The 20,409-nt window shown below is 40.1% G+C and overlaps 1 protein-coding gene across 2 annotated transcripts in view; it reads right to left on the bottom strand.

Annotated features, from left to right (window-relative positions):
• The window catches only part of CDC42 (cell division cycle 42), a 44,925-nt gene that overhangs the window by 23,940 nt on the left and 576 nt on the right, over nucleotides 1-20,409 (bottom strand). The gene's annotated exons all lie outside the window — the stretch shown is intronic.

Raw genomic sequence — 20,409 nt, 5'->3', positions numbered from 1 at the left:
TCGCTGGCTGTCTCTATCTCTGTCAAATAAATAAATAAAATCTTTAAAAAAAAAAAAAAAAAGAATTGAACTGACAGAAGTTGTATCAGAAAAAAAGACACTGTCTTCACACTAACGTGAAATACACCAAAAATAATAATGTTTTTATTCTAAATATGTTTCTCCCTGAAGTAACTCATTTTCATATCTAGGATACAGGAAAGGAGGCAGCACTACACAAGTCAAGCAACAGTGACCCTGAATTTCACAAGCCTTCCTTACCTAGTGAATGGTGTGGCTGCAGGATCAGATAGAACAAATAAAATCAGCACCAGCTGTCTCTCCTCAATCAAACCCAGTCACTTCAGAGAGTACTTTATATAACTTTCTGCTGTAAATTATAGTAGCACATGCAAAGCGTAGTTTTTAAAACATCTGTCCATGTGATCGTTAAGTAACCCAAAACAAAGTACTCAAACTACAGGGCGCCTGGGTGGCTCAGACGGTTAAGTGTCTGCCTTCAGCTCAGGTCATGATCCCAGGATCCTGGTATCAAGCCCCTCAGCGGGCTCCCTACTCAGAAGTCTGCTCCTCCCTCTCCCTCTGCCTGCTGCTCCCCCTCCACGTGTTCTCTCTGGCTATCTATCTCTCTCCCTGTCAGATAAACAAATAAAATCTTAAAAAAAAAAAAAAAACTACTCAAACTACAGAGATGTACCCCATGCATTCACATGTATGCAGGTGTTCTTAAATCTTTTTTTTTTAATTTTATTTATTTATGTGGCAGAGAGACAGCCAGCGAGAGAGGGAACACAGCAGGGAAGTGGGAGAGGAAGAAGCAGGCTCCCAGCGGAGGAGCCCGATGTGGGACTCGATCCCAGAACGCCAGGATCACGCCCTGAGCCAAAGGCAGGCGTTCTAACACATCACCTTGTTTGGTTCTCCTATAACACCTCCATCATAATTACCTTTCTCCCCCCAGAACAAACAATACACTATAAGAGGAATGTTTTTAAACCTTGAAATAAATGTTAAGCTTCAAACAAAGTTTGAGAGGTCAGTTTATGAGTTCACCCAATATTACATAAAAGAACCAAAATAAATATCAAGAATTTTTTTTTAGAATTGAAATCCCCTTTCATGAACTAACTTAACCCCATCATTTTGCAGATATTCTTGCCTAAAAGCAAAGGACTTACCCCAAAGCCAGATTGTTAACACCCATGTACCCTGATATTCTTTTCCAACTCTTCAGACTTCAAGCAAATAAAGAACAAACCACATAAAGACCATTCTTTTAGAATTTTCTAATTTGTTTTCAGAGTCCTCAGTGAACAGCAAATAATCTTAGAAAACTTTGGCATTCATTCAAAAAGCCAACGCAATAGAGCTACTGCTCAAAGTTATTTGCCCTAATAAAAATCCAAAAGAAGCTTAATATGATCAGCAGTTTGCCTCAGTTTTCAGTAACTGTATCCGTTCCAATTTGAAAAATAAAATTAGAATTCTGTAAAGTATCTTTCAATTACTAAAAAAGTAGACAACCCTGTGTTGGTAAAGACAGTCCCCCACAGGTCCCTTATGCTCCTATACATGTGGCTGGGTATGCGAAGAAATGCAAGGTCCTGACCACCCCAACCCAGGTCACGCTGTAGGGTTATGTTTGTAGCAAACGACCTTGAAGAATACAGTAATGTCTCCCTCTAGGACAAAGAGCAGGCTTACTTCCTGCTTACTATTAAACAGTGGGTGCCCCAAGCTCAACTTAAGCTCCTCAGCTGTGACACAAACCCACTACATCTCCCCATGGAAGTCTTAGGGGCAAAGAGAAGTAATACAGACACTGATGTGCTGCTGGCTGTGCCTTTAGTAATTAAATTCTTTTTCTCTGACCCAGGAGTCTCATGTCTTCAGCTGGCATCCATAAAACAATACCAGGCTAACATATTAGCTTGTAAGAAAGTAAAATAAAATCCCAGACCTATTTACTTGATTGAGCTTCGTGAGACATCATCATTTTGCTGTGAATTTAAGTTTTGTATGTAAATAATATAGCTTAGTTTCTTACACTAATTACTAGATACACAGTCTTAAATATTTTATTCATTACTCAAATTTTTTTCTTTATAGAAAATCCTCCTGAAGTAATCTTTAAAGGTTTCTTTTCCACCTTCTCCTCCACACTCGCAAGCCAGCTAGCATATTTCTAGAAATTGGTTGTTTTTTTAGTTTGTTTATGGTTCCATCTTCTAGGTGTTTATTCCAACAGGAAGAAAGAAGTGAAGGCCAAAACCCTACCATCAAGAAAGGGGATAAGCAAGGTGGTTCCTCATGGTGAGCATATAAAAATGAGGGAAATCATGTATTATTAATTTGTTTTGCTTTAAAGTAGTAAGGCTAGGGGTGCCTGGGTGGCTCATTTGGTTAAGTGACTGCGTTCAGCTCGGGTTATGATCCTGGAGTCCTGGGATGGAGTCCCACATCAGGCTCCCTATTCAGCAAGGAGTCTGCTTCTCCCTCTGACCCTCCCCCCATGCACGTGCACGCTCGCTCTCTCTCTCAAATAAATAAAAGCTTTTCAAAAAATTAAAAAGTAGTAAGGCTAGTAAAATGTTTGACTTTTATTTTTTTTTTTAAAGATTTTATTTATTTATTCGACAGAGATAGAGACAGCCAGCGAGAGAGAGAGAACACAAGCAGGGGGAGTGGGAGAGGAAGAAGCAGGCTCATAGTGGAAGAGCCTGATGTGGGGCTCGATCCCACAACACCAGGATCACGCCCTGAGCGGAAGGCAGATGCTTAACCGCTGTGCCACCCAGGTGCCCCAAAATGTTTGACTTTTAAAAAAATACCTTATTTTGTTCTCTTCTATCCTTGAAAAGCTGTGAATAACAACCCCAAAAATTCCACTTACCCCTAGAATTAAGTCATTACAGAAATTTAAAGGACAGGGTCTTCACAGTACATGTCCAAAAGCCCTGTTGCTTTTCTCTTGTTGATTTCTGACACAAGACTGATGCATATATGCAAAATTGGTAGATATTTTACCAAAAAACTGTCAAAAAAAATCAGAGAAGTAGACCCAGGCAGAATATAAGTGATAACAGCACTACTACAGCTTTTCACTGCTGTAAGATAGTGTGGCTTCTCCCCTAAATGCACTTTTCAGATGTTGCATAAAACAAAAGTAACTTTGGGTTTTTGACAAATACACAGCACCTCGAGTTCTTTGTGTATAGATCTCTCCCACAGAATGGTTCCAAAGCTCCTAGTATCTCCAGCTGCCAATTAAACACATTAATATAGGGGCACCGGGGTGGCTCAATCAGTTAAGCATCCAACTCTTAATTTCGGCTCAGGTTGTGATCTCAGGATCATCAGACTGAGCCCTGCACTGGGCTCCACACTGAGCGTGGAACCTGTTTGGGATTCTCGCTTTCCCTTTCCCTCTGGTCCACCCCCAACCCCCCTCCCCCACTTCCCCATAGATGCACATTCAAAAAAAAAAAAAGCATTAATAAATTCAGAGTGTCAGATGGCAAATATTAACTGCTCATTAAAGGAATTATTCAAACTTCTCCATTTTCTACCACTTGTGAAAGAAACTGATACATGTCAAATCACAAACTACCTAAGAGAGAAGCGTTCTATGCGTCCCCAGACTGACAAAAATGAAGGGTTCTATGGGTCCTCAGGGTGACAAAAATGAAGCCACAGTCAGCAAAAAAATGCTGAGAGCAGCACTCATAAAGTGAAAGATTACGAGTCTACATGATAAAAGATGATTTCCGCAGTGCTAGAAGTTTGTTGTGTCAGCTTCATGAAAATGACTTCATTCCAAAATGTCTGATCCAATAAGAACAAGACCTTATTTTTACTATAATGTTGAGTCTTCCTTCCTCAAATTGGTGAAAACAAAGGGATACTAGCCAGAGCCATCATTTTATATTTTACTTGTGACCAAAAAAAATAACGTTTAAAAATCCAATTAGTAAGTATTTAAGATACATAATTTTTAAATTTAACATTTCCAAAAAATTCGGTAAAACTGAAGAGTATGTAATAATGTATAAGAGTTCTATTTAATTAGAAGAGAATGAAATTATATTAAGATTTTCTCTCAAAACATTCAAGACTTATAAATTTGGGAGGGGAGGAAGGGGCCATCCAAAATGTATTCTCCAACAAGACAGCATCAGCAGGTAAAACTACAGGGGTTACTCCACAGATCATACATTCACAAGGCATTATTTGCTTAACAGTGATAAAGCCTCTGGGTGTGTTCTCTGTAACAAGAACCACTTCACTATGTAAGTAGGTACTAGTAGTATTGTGTTCAACTTACAATTCCAGGAGGAAAGGCACAACTTGACAAAAAAATTTTTTTGGATCCTAAGGTCATGTGCAATAACGGAGACAAACTTTTGATAACAGTTTTGATCTACTTTTCCACATAGAAGGGGACTTCTCCACTTAAGCACCTAATATGTGCCATCATTGTCCATATCCCCCGTGCCTGGAACAAAGTTCATGTCCTCTTGGGGCAACAAGCCTAAGTGGAGTATCCAGACAATAACCAGTAACACCACACCACCACCACCACCCCCAAACACGCACACTCTTCCTTTGTAACATTACTGACACCCTCATATGCAATTTTTGCATTCTGGTCTCTCAATTAAGGGCAATATTACTCTATTCTCTTAAGAAAGGGCAAGGAGATATTAAACACATTCAAAGTTCCCTCTATTTCATGCAAAAGAACAGATAACTATGGGCGCCTGACTGGCTCAGTCAGTAGAGCATGAAACTCTTGGTCTCAGGATTATGAGTTCGAGGCCCACACTGGGTGTAGAGATTACTTAAAACAAAATCTTAAAAAAAAAAAAAAAAAAAAGAGAGAAAGAGATTAACTAAAGATAAGGACATCTTGCCTATCCCAAATCTCAAATCTGAATTTGCCATAGCTCTGAGGTCTGGAAAGAGAGAAAAAAACGGGAAAAAAGAGGACCAAAATTGTTCAACTAGCTTCTATGCATCTTATTCTGCCCATCTAATCAATGGCCGATTGCCTGGTACTATTTAAATTATCCAATATGGTTTGTACTTATTTCAAAGTCTAAGCCTTTATTCACATCCTCTCTCTAAACCCTGGATGTTTGGCCTTACAACTCTTCCTACTTCTATCCTAGCTTTCCACCCCCGATTCCTACTTTATCTGAGACACCTTCCCTAACTATCACAGCTACCAAAAACTGCCCCAATTCTCTGAACCCCCCTGGCAAGGCCCTTCTCAGTCCTTAGATCTCATTTCATAGTCCTCTCCGCTTCACTTCCTGTGCTCTAACTACACAGGCTTCTTTCTATCCCTCCAATATGCCCAGTCCTTCCTGCAGATCTTTATACTCGCCAGTACTGTTCCCCCTGCTCTTAAAGCTGCTGACTTCTCCTTCGGATCTCAGCTCAAATCATCCTCTTCTCAGAAAAGCCTCCCTTGAGCACTCTATCCTCAGTAACATCCAGCTTCCTCCCTCTCACTTCTCTCATATTACCCTGTTTATTTCCTTTATACTATGGTCATAATCTATAATTATCTTGTTTGTTATACTGTAGTAAAGGAGACATAAAAAATAAGGAAATCTCTAAAAAGGTAGGGATTCTGCTGTGCTGCCAGAAAACAGCTCAATACTGAACACACAACAGGCACTCAGTGAACAAATGAATCACACAACTCAGTACTTGATCATGCTGGTTTTATTCACATGTGTTTATTCTAATAGCTTTCAAGCTCTCTGAAACACTAGACTTGCACTTCCCAAGAGACCTAATGCAGTACTGACCTTTTATATTAAGGGGAAATTTGTTTTAATTAAATTTAAAAAAACTTTTTAAAAATCTTGCTGACTAAATAACATGAAAAAAGTATGGGATTTCTAACAACAAACAAACATGGGTTCAAATCTCAGCGCCTCTCCAGTATGTGTGATCCCGGCGCCGCACGCTACTTCACCGCTACACCTTAAGTTTCTCATCTACGCAGCAACATCTAACTTACAAAACTGTCATAAAGAGAAACGATGTATATAAAGCAACTAACAGATCACTTGGCACAGAATAAACACATAATATGGCATTCTCGTCCCCAACTAAAACTTGCAAAAAACCAAAATGGCCCTAATACAAAGATCAGAACTACAACTGTTAAATGAAAGCATCAAAACACTGTATAAGTAAGAGGAAACTCAGAAAAATCCTCAGTTCTACTTGTCAGGTTTATTTGCTAAATTAATCCTTTCTAAAATCCCCACACTCTGATCTTGAAGAACAGTTTAAACTAAATGTCATGTTTGTAGTCAGAGGATTCAGAATGTTACAGAAAGGGTTGTAATCCGCCTCTATTTTAAGAAGAGCTAAATTAACATAACTTAATTCTACAACAAGCATTTGTCGGGTCTCTAATATGCTCAAGGAAGACAATCCAAGAGTAGTAGCCAAGCACAGAGGCTTTCAAGTCAAGAAGCCCTAAGCTCATATCCCCCTTCTTGTGCAACTTTGGGCAAGCTAGTCTACCCCTTTAAGACCTTGTTTCTCCAGAGGCGCCTGGGTGGCTCAGTAGGTTGAACGTCTGCCTTCAGCCCAGGTCATGACTTCAGGTTCTAGGATCGAGCCCCACGTTGGGCTCTCTGCTCTGCAGGGAGTCTGCTTTTCGCTCTCCCCCTCACCCCTCTCATGCTCTCTAATAAATAAACAAAATCACATTTTTTAAAACAAGACTTTGTTTCTCAATCCATAAAACAGAAATAGTATTAACATCGTAGGCTGTAAGAATTAACTGAGTTACTCTTCTGTACAGCACTTAACACTCAAAATATGAGCCCTTTTTTATCATCATAAAGCAACCACAATAAGCGATCGATTTAGAATATGATTATCTAGACAATCCTGTTTGGGGGTTGCGTTTATACTCCATCAAAGTGCTAAGTGAAAGCCAATCATGTACTCTTCATAACAAAATCTGGCTGTAGATACACAAGGCATATTTTTGCTTTCAAAACAACAGAAAAATAAGAAACAAGGCTGGGCCCAAGGTGTTGGCCCAGATATCAAAATTAAACATGTACATTCTCTGACCCAGCAACTACACTTCTCCAAGTATGCAAAGAGGTAAGCATAAGGATATTTACCAAAGCCTTGCTTACATGAACAAAAACAGGAGACTACCTACATGTGAACTAACAGGGGACTGGTAAGTTATAACACAAAGGAATATTACACAACTATTAAAAAGAATGAACCATAGTGCCTGTTACAGACAAAACTGTGCCCCCCCCCCAAATTTTTATATTGAAGTCCTAACCCCCAGTATCTCAGAATATGACTGACAGTATTTGGAGATAGAGCCTTTAACGAAGTAATTAAGGTAAAATGAGGTCATACCGGTGGGCCCTAACCCAACATGGCTGGTGTCCCTATAAGGAAATTAGTACACAAAGAGGGAAGACCCAGATGAAGACACTAAAAGTCAGCTACCTATAAGCCCAGGGAGAGAAGCCCTCAGAAGAAACTAGACCTGTCAACACTTTGATCTTGGGCTTCTAACCTCCAGGACCGTCAGGAAATAAATTTCTACTATTTAAATCATCCAGTCTTTGTTATGGCAGCCCTAGCAAGCTAATACAGTGCCAATATGGAAGACCCGCAAAATGTATTAAGTATTTAAAATGCAGGGGCACCTGGGTGGCTCAGTCATTAAGCAACTGCCCCGCATCAGGCTCCTGGCTCAGTAAGGAGCCTGCTTCTCCCTCTCCCTCTGCCTGCTGCTCCTCCTACTTGTGCTTGCTGTCAAATAAAAAAATAAAATCTTAAAAAAAAAAAAAAAGGTTTTTAAAATGCAAAGTACATGGGGCACCTGGGTGACTCAGTCAGTTGAGCATCTGACTCTTGATTTTGGCTCAGGCTCATAGTAGCAAGCTCCCCGTTGGGCTTCACACTCATGGGGAGTCCGCTTGAGATTTTCTCTCTCTCTCTCCATCTGCCCCTCTTAAACCATCTGTATCCCCCTTTAAAAAATAATTCCACTTTAGACAATTTATCCAAAATGAATAAAATACTTTATCAAGAAACAATGGGGGGGGCGCCTGGGTGGCGCAGTCGTTAAGCATCTGCCTTCGGCTCAGGGCGTGATCCCGGCGTTCTGGGATCGAGCCCCATGTCAGGCTCCTGCTATGAGCCTGCTTCTTCCTCTCCCACTCCCCCTGCTTGTGTTCCCTCTCTCGCTGGCTGTCTCTCTCTCTGTCAAATAAATAAATAAAATCTTTAAAAAAAAAAAGAAAGAAAGAAACAATGGAATGCTGTAACATTAAAATAGTTAATGCAAGAGAAAAGTCACTAACAATATACCACAGGATGAAAAGCTACACACATTAAAAATAGTTGTGAAGACTACCAACATGATAACACCATATTATTAAAAACATATACTATTGGGGCACCTGGGTGGCTCAGTTGGTTAGGCATTGGCCTTCAGCTCAGGTCGTGATTCCAGGATTCTGGGATTGAGCCCTGCATCAAGCTCCCTGCTCAGCAGGGAGCCTGCTTCTCCCTCTGCCCCCCTCCCCACCACTCATGCTCTCCCTCTCTCAAATAAAATATTTAAAAACAAACATATATTATCACTAACTGTTAAAATTTTGAGTTCTCATGTGCAAAAAAAAAAAAAATGCAAAAGGAGTTAAACAGTAGCTGTACTGGCACATGTGTGGGGGTCAGTTAAAGAACAAGATCCAAGCACCTAATAGATCTCCAATCTTCCCTGAATCAGGACACAAGCTGGGACTTAGAGCACGTTACAATAGGCTTCTGTTCTTCCAAGAAAAACTCTATTAACTGCAAGTCAGCAAGATATTTAAGTGCCTGTTATAGCACTACATTGGGTAAGACAGAAATCCTGCCTTTAAAGACCTTCAAAACATTTCAATAATTTACTGAATGCCTACTCTGTGCCAAACATTATGCTAAATAGCTTTACATACGTCACATATAACAACATATATTTTAACAGGTTATAAGCACTACAGGAGAACACAGTTTTAGTAGTCTGATTGTTACAAAATTACACTATAAACTACAAATGCCACAGATTTTCAAAAAAGTAATGATAAATATCAGAGAGTGGTCTAGAAGTATGTGAGAATCTCTAGTTAAATGGAATATCAGCAGAAAGAGTACAAGTAGTGTCAACCTGCAAAGTGGAAGAAATGAAAAAAACTGGGTAAATCCAAGTCATACAGACTGTGAAAGCTAAGCAGAGGAGTTTGCAATTAACCTGGGTGGTAAACTCATGAAGAAAAGCTCTGTTTTAGACTACCAATCTTGTACCTGTATTCCAAGGTGGACTGTCAAAGGTAACCAAAGAAATTAAACGAACTCAGCTAAGAAACTACTTTAATAATGAAGGATCTGCACTAGGGTAGAAGCATGGGAAAAGAGTAGAAATAGTTGATGGGTTTCGGAGTGGAGAATGGGTTTAAGATGGTAAATTATGAGGAAGTTCTTTAGTTTTGAAAATTAGAGGACTGGTTTGTACCACAAATGGAGAAGCTAGAAGAAACCTTAAAGTCAGGCTATATGTTCTTAAAGCCATCTTGTCAGAAAACACACAATAGCCTTTTCACAATCAGTACACAGTAATTTGGTCCTAAGTCTATCGAGGATGAAATCATGTGCCAGCCTGTATCAGAAATCCCACATACAAGCATACATTTGCAGCAAAAAAATAAGTCACTATATTACCAAGGCAACAACATACACTGTAAAATGTATGACAACCTAAGAATCTTTCTTTTGAAAGATTACTGAGAGAGATGCCAACTACAAAACTAACCGTGACTTTGTCACATCTGATGAGGCAGCGGTACCTCATTTAGATTCTCATACAATCTCCACAAGCCTGTATTTTAAAAGAACAAGACAAGATTACCAAGACCCTAAATCAAAAAAGTCTACCAATTTTGATGTAGAATTTACTGTTAATGGGATGAACTTCGACAGAAGCATTCAACCATATGCTTCAAGGCATAGTTTGACAAAGAATAATGAGAGAGGCTGTAACATTTGCACCAAAGTCCGTGTCCATGCAGGACACCCAGAATGAAGACAGACGTTTCAGTTTGGTTGCACAGCAGATAAGTGTAGTTTTATCCACTCTAAGAGAGCAAGAGAAACAAAAACAACAAAGACAGAGTTGCAAATACTCTGAAAAATAACCAATATGTGTTGGCAACAAATGTGCCTTTTCAAGAGCACTTTGAAACCAAAAGCAACACCATCAAAGCACAAACTTCTCCTCTGACCATCAACTGTTTCTGTGGTTAATATACACATACACCGTATTTTGTGAAACTAAGCTACTAAAATGGTACCAGTACTTGTCGCTGATTCAAAGTGGTTACAGTTGTTCCCTCTAGAATGCTCTTGCCTGGATAGCTCATTCAGTCATTCCCATGGGTCTTTGCTTGAATGTCATTTTGAAGAACTCCTCTATCTTATTTTTTTAAAGATTTTATTTATTTATTTGATAGAGAACACGAGCAGCGGGAAGGGGGAGAGGGAGAAGCAGGCTCGTGGCTCATGCCTCATGTGGGGCTTGATCCCAGGACCCCAGGATCATGAGCTGAGGCAAAATCAGATGCTTAAGCCACTGAGCCACCCAGGCACCCCTCCTCTATCTTATTTTAAATCGCAACCTAAGTTCTACCAAACTCTGAAGCACTCCACTATACCCTACCACCAGTCGTCCCTGATCACCCTCCCCTTCATTTTTCTCCAAACACAAACCTCCAACTCACACACCATGATGTAAATCATGACGGCACAGCTTTGTTTGGGCCTCTTTCATTCACTGCTTTATCCCCAACCCCCGGAACAGTGACTGATACACAGCAGGCACTCGAAGAGTTATTGAATTCATAAATTCATAAGATAGTATGGATGAGCAACGCAGGTCAAAAAACTTGTTCTTTGTACTCAAAATATCGCCTTTAACTGTCCTCTAGGCTCCTAAACCCTCTTCTGTTACTATCTGGATAAAGAACCAAAAACAAACAAAAATTAACTGCTACCCTTCTGAAGAGAAAACTCATATTCCTAAGGCATGAACTAGCTGAACACCAAGTGTTAACACCAAGTGTTTGAAGCCACCCAGTATTATTTTCAGGGAATACTCTGTCCTCTGTTCTGGGAATGCCCAATTCTACCAACTTTCAAACTAGCAAAAACATAACAAAACAAAAAGCAAAACAAAAACCTAAAAAAGCAGCATTCCTAAGAATTACTGTGTATCACACTGTGACTGCAACTGTACCACAGTGAAATAATTAATGTACATCTTACATTCATTCAGTAGTTTTAGATAATGAAATATGTCTAGTCTAATTTTGGAACAATTCACTTAGATTCAAATTAATTAAAAGTGTACAATGAACTTAAGGAATCACAAAATTGCCAAAAAATTTATCTCAGAATTTAGGTCTTCACAAAAATCTTTACCATTGATTAGTTCTACTTTAAAAGCTGCTTCGATGTAGTTTCTTCTTTTAGATAGATTTTTACTTGGTGTTTTTTAAAATATTTGTAAAGAATCATCTCATTTTCATATTAAAAATAGAGACTGAGGGGTGCCTGGGTGGCTCAGTCGTTAAGCATCTGGCTTCGGCTCAGGTCATGATCCCAAGGTCCTGGGATCGAGCCTTGCATCGGGCTCCCTGCTCAGCGGGAAGCCTGCTTCTCCCTCTCCCACTCCCCCTGCTTGTGTTCCCTCTCGCTGTGTCTCTCTCTGTCAAATAAATAAAATCTTAAAAAAAAAAAAAAAGACTGAAAGCAAGAGAGACAGATTTATATTTTATAAGGTCAAAAATGATACCAATTTCTACAAATGAAAGTAGCAAAGGTAAAGAATCTGGTTTCAGCAGAAAAAAAACTTTTGTACCTTTAACACGTCACATCCAGGACATGAATTAATCTTGCTCCTGAAGATGTACTAAATTACTAAAAAACAGTAATTTTTTTTGAAGAAGTAAGACAGCCCAACCTAAGTATCTAACCCTGACCTGGATATATAAAGTTATATCTAGTTATATCTTTCCCCTCTCTCCTGTCTCTGGAATAATTAGCAACACAGTTATAAGTGAAATGATTTTTCCTGACTCTGATTTAACTAGAACCAAGGACAAGTTTTTAGGAGAATATACCTTCACTGCCATGTAATATAACAGGTGCAATCAGGAAAAAAACACCCATTCATCTAAAAGATAGGATCTGAGGTAGGGTTTTTTCTCGGGGGCAGGGATGGGCAATATGTGTGACAAGGAAGAGAAAGCAAAAGAAATGTCAAATGGTAAAATACAAAGACTGTATAGATTGCAAGCTCCTAAGAAAATTTAACTTCTCATGAATGTGAAAATTATTTTTTAAAAACGTCAGAGAAATTCTTTGAATCACAAATAAAAGTTATAAATTCTATGACTTTCAGGGGGTGCCTGGGTGACTCAGTCAGTTAGGCATCTGCCTTCGCCTCAGGTCATGATCTCGGGGTCCTGGGATCGAGCCCCACATCAGGCTCCCTGCTCCGCAGTCTGCTTCTCCTTCTCTCTCTGGCCCTCCCCCTGGCTCATGCTCTCTGTCTCAGTCTCTCTCTCTCAAATAAAATCTTTTTTAAAAATAATTTTAAAAAATAGAAGTTATGAACTCTGTAACTTTCAGAACATTAAAATGTTGGCTTTGAAATTACTGCAAGCTTTTCAGAATACCAGAACACAGTTTAATACTCTAACTAGGATCACTGACCCAAGAAAAGAAGAAACAAGATTGTAACCCCCGTTTCAGAGGAGTCCCTTGCAGTCACTGGACAATCACTTCTCCAGTTCCTAATATTGGTCTACTTCTCCCTTCCAATACCTTGCCCCAATTTTAAGTTGAGATGGAGCTACTTGCCCAGAGACCCCAAAGGTGTGTTTCATATATAACATACTCGGTTCAATCCCAAGAAGTTGCAAATTAGCAATTTCTATGCAACATCTCGAGTGGGGCTTAATACACCAAGAACAGAATATCCATGGCCTCTGCTGAAGTCTCCACCATTCACCTGCCTCAAGAACTTGTGAAAATTGTTCCCATTTTTCTATCCATAGCAAGCATTGTTTGGCCACACCAACAGTCCTTGAATCTAATGGAGATGAATAAACCACCAGACACCACACCTCCCAGTAATTTTCTCAAAACTTTAAAGAAGCAAGAAAAAAAAAGAAGGGGGCCCCCAGCAAACAAGTTTAAGAAACACCAAATTAAACAGACTCCTAACTTTTCTGAACCTTTAATTAACTTATGTAGATTAGGAATTTCCAAGATGGGGATATACTAACTACAGTTTCCAACTTGATGCCAACCCCCTGGAAACATTCCTCAGGTATTCTGAAAAACACAGGCATTACTCTTAAAATTAAAATTATCCCCTAACCCCATTTCTATTGGTTTATGAGCTCTCAGAATGATCTAACAACCTTCGGCCCTGTGGCGACCAGAGTAAATAAATAATATAACCTAAAATAATTCAAACATTTCCACAGCTTATATTTTGTACTACTTATTCTGTCTGGACACTTTCTGAAACAAATGAGGGCATGAGATATTGATTTAAACCCTCGTACTCTAGGGTGCCTAGGTGGCTCAGTCGGTTAAGTGTCTGCCTTTGGTTTGGGTCATGATCCCGGGGTCCTGGGATCGAGCCCCACGTCAGGCTCCCTGCTTAGCAGGGAGCCTGCTTCTCCCTCTGCCTGCTGCTCCCCCTGCTTGTGCTGTCAAATAAATAAATAAAATCTTTAAAAAAAAATAATAAACAATAAACAAACCCTAGCCCTCTAATATTCACAGGAACAATTCATTTTTTTTCCTAGCTATCTGATAAATGAAAATTTACATTCTAAAATCTAATAGTTTGAGGCACCTGGGCTGCTCCAGTAGTTGAGTGCTGTACTCTTGATTTTGGTTCAGGTCATGATCTCAGGGTGGTGAGACTGAGCCCTGTGTCAGGCTCCATGCTCAGCGTGGATTCTGCTTGAGATTCCCTCTCTCCCCCTCTGTCCCTCCCCCCGGGGTCACACTCTCTCTTTCCCTAAAAATAAATAAAATATTTTTTAAAATAAATAAAATCTAGTTTATTTAAAACCTGTTAATCTTTTTTTTTTTTTTTATTCAACAGAGATAGCCAGCCAGCGAGAGAGGGAACACAAGCAGGGGGAGTGGGAGAGGAAGAAGCAGGCTCATAGCGGAGGAGCCTGATGTGGGGCTTGATCCCAGAACGCCGGGATCACGCCCTGAGCTGAAGGCAGACGACTAACCGCTGTGCCACCCAGGTGGCCCTAAAACCTGTTAATCTTAAACTCCACAATAAAAATATGGTTTTCTGGGAATTAATAAGTGATATATAGATGGTTTAATTCCACTTCAAAAGATTCTAAAGTCGAGCCCCTCTCAAGTAGCATTCGGCTAGTGAAATAAATACTAGTTGCTATAGTGAGGTTATATAATGAAAATCCCACAAATACCAACAATTACTTGCTAAGAAACTGTATTGAATTACTTCCCATTCCTCTTCATCTACTTTTGTTTTTTAAGATTTTATTTATTTATTTGAGAGCGAGAGAAAGAGAGAGAACAAGAGTGAGGACAGGAGCAGAGGGAGAGGCAGGCTCCCTGGAACTATGACCTGGGATCATGACCTGGGCCAAAGGCAGGCCTTAACCGACTGAGCCACCCAGATGCCCCAGCTCTTCATCTGCTTTTAAACAGATTTCAGAGCAAACCAAAATTACAAATACTCTTAAACTGCCTATCAACAAAACAAATGAATTGTAGCTGAAGCCTCATTTATGCTTTCTTCTACAAGCGGTGATCATCTTATCATACTCCTTAACACGAATTAACACAGCCTTTTTGTATTCTGCCTCCAACTCTCCCCCTGGTTTCATTTTCTCTTCATTTGGTCTGTTCTCAATCTCTTCTGTTCCCACAAGGAGCAGCAAACAGTGGTAATCTTTTTAACTGAAAAGGACGGCTGTACCTTAAGATATCCAACACTAGATGACTTCACACTGCCATCTGGAACAGAACGGACACAGGTATGCCTGGGACACTGCTTCCCCAGCTCTCCTGGAGTCTGCAACATATCTAGCCAGCCAAGAGGAGCCTCACCCATTCACTTCAGTGTGGCATATGAATCCTTTTCTATGTCTGCCTTGATTTGAAAAGGATTAGGAAACACTGCTCTAAAGCATATACTGCACAAGGATAGTACTGGTGGATTTCTCCTACACCAAACAGTCTAAGGAAAAGTTACTGGAAAAAAATTCAATCTGGTCCTTTAAAAAAAGGATGGCAGCTAAAGAAGACTAGACTTTAGTTATTAATATTTTCCCTTGAGATTAGAAATATGGTTTATTTTAGGAAAGAAAACAGAAAAGATTTGTTACATTTCACCAGCTAAATGCCAGCTTCGTCATTCACCTGTTTTCATAACCAACAATTATAGGAATTATCCTGATCATATGCTCTTCATAACAATGTTTTCAATAAAATGTCATTTAAGTTCAAATGTGTAACTGATATTCTAAACTAGAACTTAGGATCAGTTAGTACTAAGCAGGCAATGGTACTTTAACAACTTTACACTCCTGATAGTGAGCACAGACGTGAGGTGATTCTACACAACAGGCAAGACGCTATAACTCACTTCTTTAAAAGCCAAACCGGTTTCACTCCCTTTCAGATTAGGATCCTCGCAATAAGTTGTGGTACACTGCCTAAAAGAAACCAGTTCACACTTAAGCAGGAAGAAAAATAAAAATAAAGCACCCAACACTGTTTCTGAAATCCCTTAAGATATCACTCTAGCAGTCCTAAAGAGGATGCTTCAAACTTTATAATGTGCATAAAAATCACGTGGGTGTCTTGTTAAAATGCAGATTCTGATTCGGTGGGACTGGGACGGAACTCCAAAGTGATCTTATGCTGCTGGTCCACAGTCCACACACTGTATTTGACTTTACACTCTCATTTATGTAACACTGGTTAAGATAGTGGACGGGGGCGCCTGGGTGGCACAGTCGTTAAGCGTCTGCCTTCGGCTCAGGGCGTGATCCCAGCGTTCTGGGATCGAGCCCCACATCAGGCTTCTCTGCTGGGAGCCTGCTTCTTCCTCTCCCACTCCCCCTACTTGTGTTCCTCTCTCTCTGGCTGTCTCTGTCAAATAAATAAATAAAATCTTAAAAAAAAAAAAAAAAGATAGTGGACAAAAACTTAGAGCAGGCAACAATCTCCACTTCATTTAATAATTTTTCTGGTTTCATGAGATTAATCTGGGGGAGGGGTGGTTATCAAAATTTTGATTTGGGGGAGAAAACCCAGCTTCTTCAACATGAGGCCTGACAGAGGTTGTAATAGTAACAAGAACACACACCTATAGAGCAGTTGGTATGTGCCCCTATTGTCTAAGTACTTCACATAGATTAACTGATTTGATTCTTAAAACAACACTGTGAGGTAGGGACAATTGCTGGCCCTGTTTTACAGAAGGTAAACCTGAGTCACAAAGACATCACTTAGACTGCACGCTGACAGTAGATGGCAGGATTTGAATCCAGGCAGTCTGGTTCCAGAGTCTACATCTTTAAGTATGATACTAGCAGTATAGCTCCCAAGACAGCAGAATAAAAATGGCAAATCAAAATGGCTTACTTTTGTTGGAGAAAATGAATCACGAGTTAAAGAACTGAGTGAGCAAGACAGCATAATAGCTAGGTATTTGAGAAATATTTCTCTACAGTTATTTTTTGTAGTGTTTTATTTTATTTATCTGAGAGAGAAAGCACACGTGCACACGAGTGGGAGAAGGGGTAGAGGGAGAGAGAATCTGAAGCACACTGGGCACTGACCACGGAGCCCCACGTGGGGCTCAATCTCACCACCCTGAGATCATGACCTGAGCCAAAATCAAGAGTCAGACGCTTAACCAACTGAGCCACCCAGGCACCGCTACGAAAATTTTTTTAAAGGAGGAAAACACCTGGTTTCACGGGGTGCCTGGCTGGCTCAATCGGTAGAGCGTGCAACTCTTGATCTTGGGGTTTTGAGTTCGAGCCCCACACTGGGTGTAGAGATCACTTAAAAACAAAATCCTAAAAAAATTTAAAAATTAAAAAAAAAAACCAAACCACCTGGTTTAACTTCATGCAATAAGCATTCTGAGACCAATGTCTCAGGGGCAACTAACAGAGTTTTAACATCCAGGAATTATAATAGCAGCAGCAGACATAAATGAAATAACAAGTAATAAAAACTGCTTTAGCAAAAATATTTTGGACTGAAAGGATGAGTAACTAAAAGTAGAAACTGGTAAGGGACAAAGCATAACATGACCAGGAATTTGATACTGTTGAGCAGAGTGGCAAAAGTGGCAAAAATAAGCTTCTATAACAAACAAAAGAAAGAGGAAAGAAGCAAACATTAAAGTCTAAATAATTTTCAGGAGAATAAGAACTGGTCATCAGAAAAAACGTTCTAAGCGATGGCGAACAGTCCAGGCAGTACAGCTGTCGAAGACACTGGACTAAACAGATGGATAAGATCAAGCAAGAGTTGGTTAGTAATCATCACTTCAATAAGCCTGAATACGGATATGGCTGACCAAGCACACGTCTCAGGAAACACAGTAAACAAGCCTATGGAATATGCAGAAAAAGAAAATGTTAACCCTCAGACATCATTAAATTTATTCATTTGACAAACATTTCTTGAGACCGACCATATATCTGGCACTATTCTAGGTGCTAAGGATTACAGGGGTGACCATGCCAGGTCAAAGACCTACCCTCATATCACTTACATTCTGGTGGGGAACAATAATAGATTTGAAACAGAACACTGAAAAAGGTATTATCATAAAAGCCTAGAATGAAGCCTTTTAACACAGGAGGATACAGGGAACTATTATGGGACATAAGTCAACAAAATAGTAATCCCTCCTTCCCCTGCAGAGGAAGCCCTTACAGACTGAAGTGCTTCTCATTGTGTTTCTTATCCTCTCAAAAAGACCCTAAAAACACTAAAGAAATGGGGCACCCTGGTGGCTCAGTCGTTAAGCAGCTCAGGGCATTATCCCAGTGTTCTGGGATCAAGCCCCCCATCAGGCTCCTCTGCGGAAAGCCTGCTTCTTCCTCTACCACTCCCCCCGCTTGTGTTCCCTCTCTCACTGGCTATATCTCTGTCAAAAAAATAAAAATAAAATCTTAAAAAAAAAAAAAACACTAAAGAAATGCATCTAAAATGTATCTACAAATAAAAGGACAATCTTTTACTCCCAAGAATGCCTATAAATACTACTCCCAGACAGGCACAATAAACTGTACTTCAAAGTTTTCCAAATGTGACAGCTCTTGAATCAAAACATTGTATTAGTGTAACCACCTTAAAAATAACTAGAAATGCTTTTCTAATAGACCATGAAGTTCTAAGCAGAAAAAGTATCTGAATGAAGGAAAACCAACCTTGAAATTACAGAAAACGTCAAGATTTGGTCTTGCTGGACTTTAAGAATTTCACAGATGTTTGATTTAAGACCCCTGACCTCCGCTGCTGTAACACGGGCCTTAGATTCCCGAAAAACTAAGTTTAATTGAATACAGGTTTTCGTTAGCATCAGAAAACATTTTAAGAGGATGTGATACCTTCTGGGTCTTGAAGAAATTACTGGAAAACAGCTCATTTTTAATACTCAGTTACAATCTCTTATCTCCTTGCCTCAGTTTAAAAACTGTACATTTAAACCATTCTGCTCTATTTTAAAAAGAAAGATGCAAACTGATGTACGTATAAACTTCTCAAATGCAGAAGTCTCAAGAAATATGGGAGCAGAGAGTGTTTTTAAAATGAAATACCACATTATGACAGATTTTTTCAGAAGATCCAAGCTCAATGCCTATCCAACCATCTACAACACCTACACACCACAGAAAGTTCATTTAAACCTACCCCTTCTTTTAAGTCTATTAACAAGCCATGTTCTCTCTGCACACAAGAGAAACAATAGGAAAGTAGTTGTTCCAACATGAACTACCCTTATTACAATGCCATTACACAATGGGATCTCATTTGCTTTACAACGCTAACATTTTTCTAAGCTATACCCCTGTAATCAATGAAGGATATACAACTGGGAATGTATCTAATATTCTGGGGAACGAACACTGGGATCCCAAAAGTCTGAAATGTTATTTAAGTGTTTTTGGTTAAAAATCCAAAATTCAGGGGCGCCTGCGTGGCACAGCGGTTGAGCGTCTGCCTTCGGCTCAGGGCGTGATCCCGGCGTTGTGGGATTGAGCCCCACATCGGGCTCCTCTGCTGTGAGCCTGCTTCTTCCTCTCCCACTCCCCCTGCTTGTGTTCCTTCTCTCGCTGGCTGTCTCTATCTCTGTCGAATAAATAAATAAAATCTAAAAAAAAAAAAAAAATCCAAAATTCGTTTTTAATTACAAAATCAAATTGTCTAACAAGCAAAGGTAAGGCGTAAAATGAACTGATTCTCTTTCCACCACACCCTTGCCACAAAAAACGCACGTGAGCCAACTTAGGTCTGTACTGGGCATCAGTTAGTTATATGGGAGAAGTTAAACAGTCTGGAGAAATCACTTTGGACCGAAGAAATACTCCCACAAATCACTTCATTCGACTGCAAAGGATCTTTGAAGTTATTGTCTACACAAGTGGCTGTAGGTGTTGTCTTACGCTATACTCCCGGGCACAAGCTAATCTTGAGATTTTAAAACTTCCTGGCTTTTAGATGCCTTTGAGACAGCCAAAAGATTTCAAAGGATCGTCTATGAACACGATGCGTTAGGAAGCAGGCAGGATGTGCCACTGAGAGCCCAACTGAGGCTGCAAAACGCTGTCTTCATTCGGTGAGTCCCTGACTTGCAGGAGTTAAACTCTCACCCCTTATATTGCGATGACGTAATCCTCCACACTGCATTTCTCTTGGACTTAAAGGGGAGGAAAAAACAAATGAACAAAGAAAATTTCACCCTTATAAGAGGAATTAAGCAAGCGGCAAAACGACAGTTTCGAGAGGTGGTTAGGTAACTCCCTGAAAGGGAAGCTTCAGCTGAATAAGCAGGAGAACTGGAGAAGCAAACGGAAATAGTGCTAGGAGCTCAACCTAAGGCAGGAAAAAAGGAGCCTGAAGAAACTGACCCGGCCCGCCGGACCGGGCGCCGGGCCGCGGGGCGCGGAGAGAAGCGCGTCGCAGGCACAGCCCAGGGCAGTAGGCGAGCCGCCCCCTCCCCGGCCACCACTTCCCCGCCGCGCTAGCGATTCCGCTCCCCTC

Source organism: Ailuropoda melanoleuca, chromosome 2, assembly GCF_002007445.2.
Source record: "Ailuropoda melanoleuca isolate Jingjing chromosome 2, ASM200744v2, whole genome shotgun sequence".
NCBI classification, from domain to species: Eukaryota; Metazoa; Chordata; class Mammalia; order Carnivora; family Ursidae; genus Ailuropoda; species Ailuropoda melanoleuca.
Note: the sequence above shows the minus strand (reverse complement) of the source record. Positions and strands in the feature narration are given on the sequence as shown.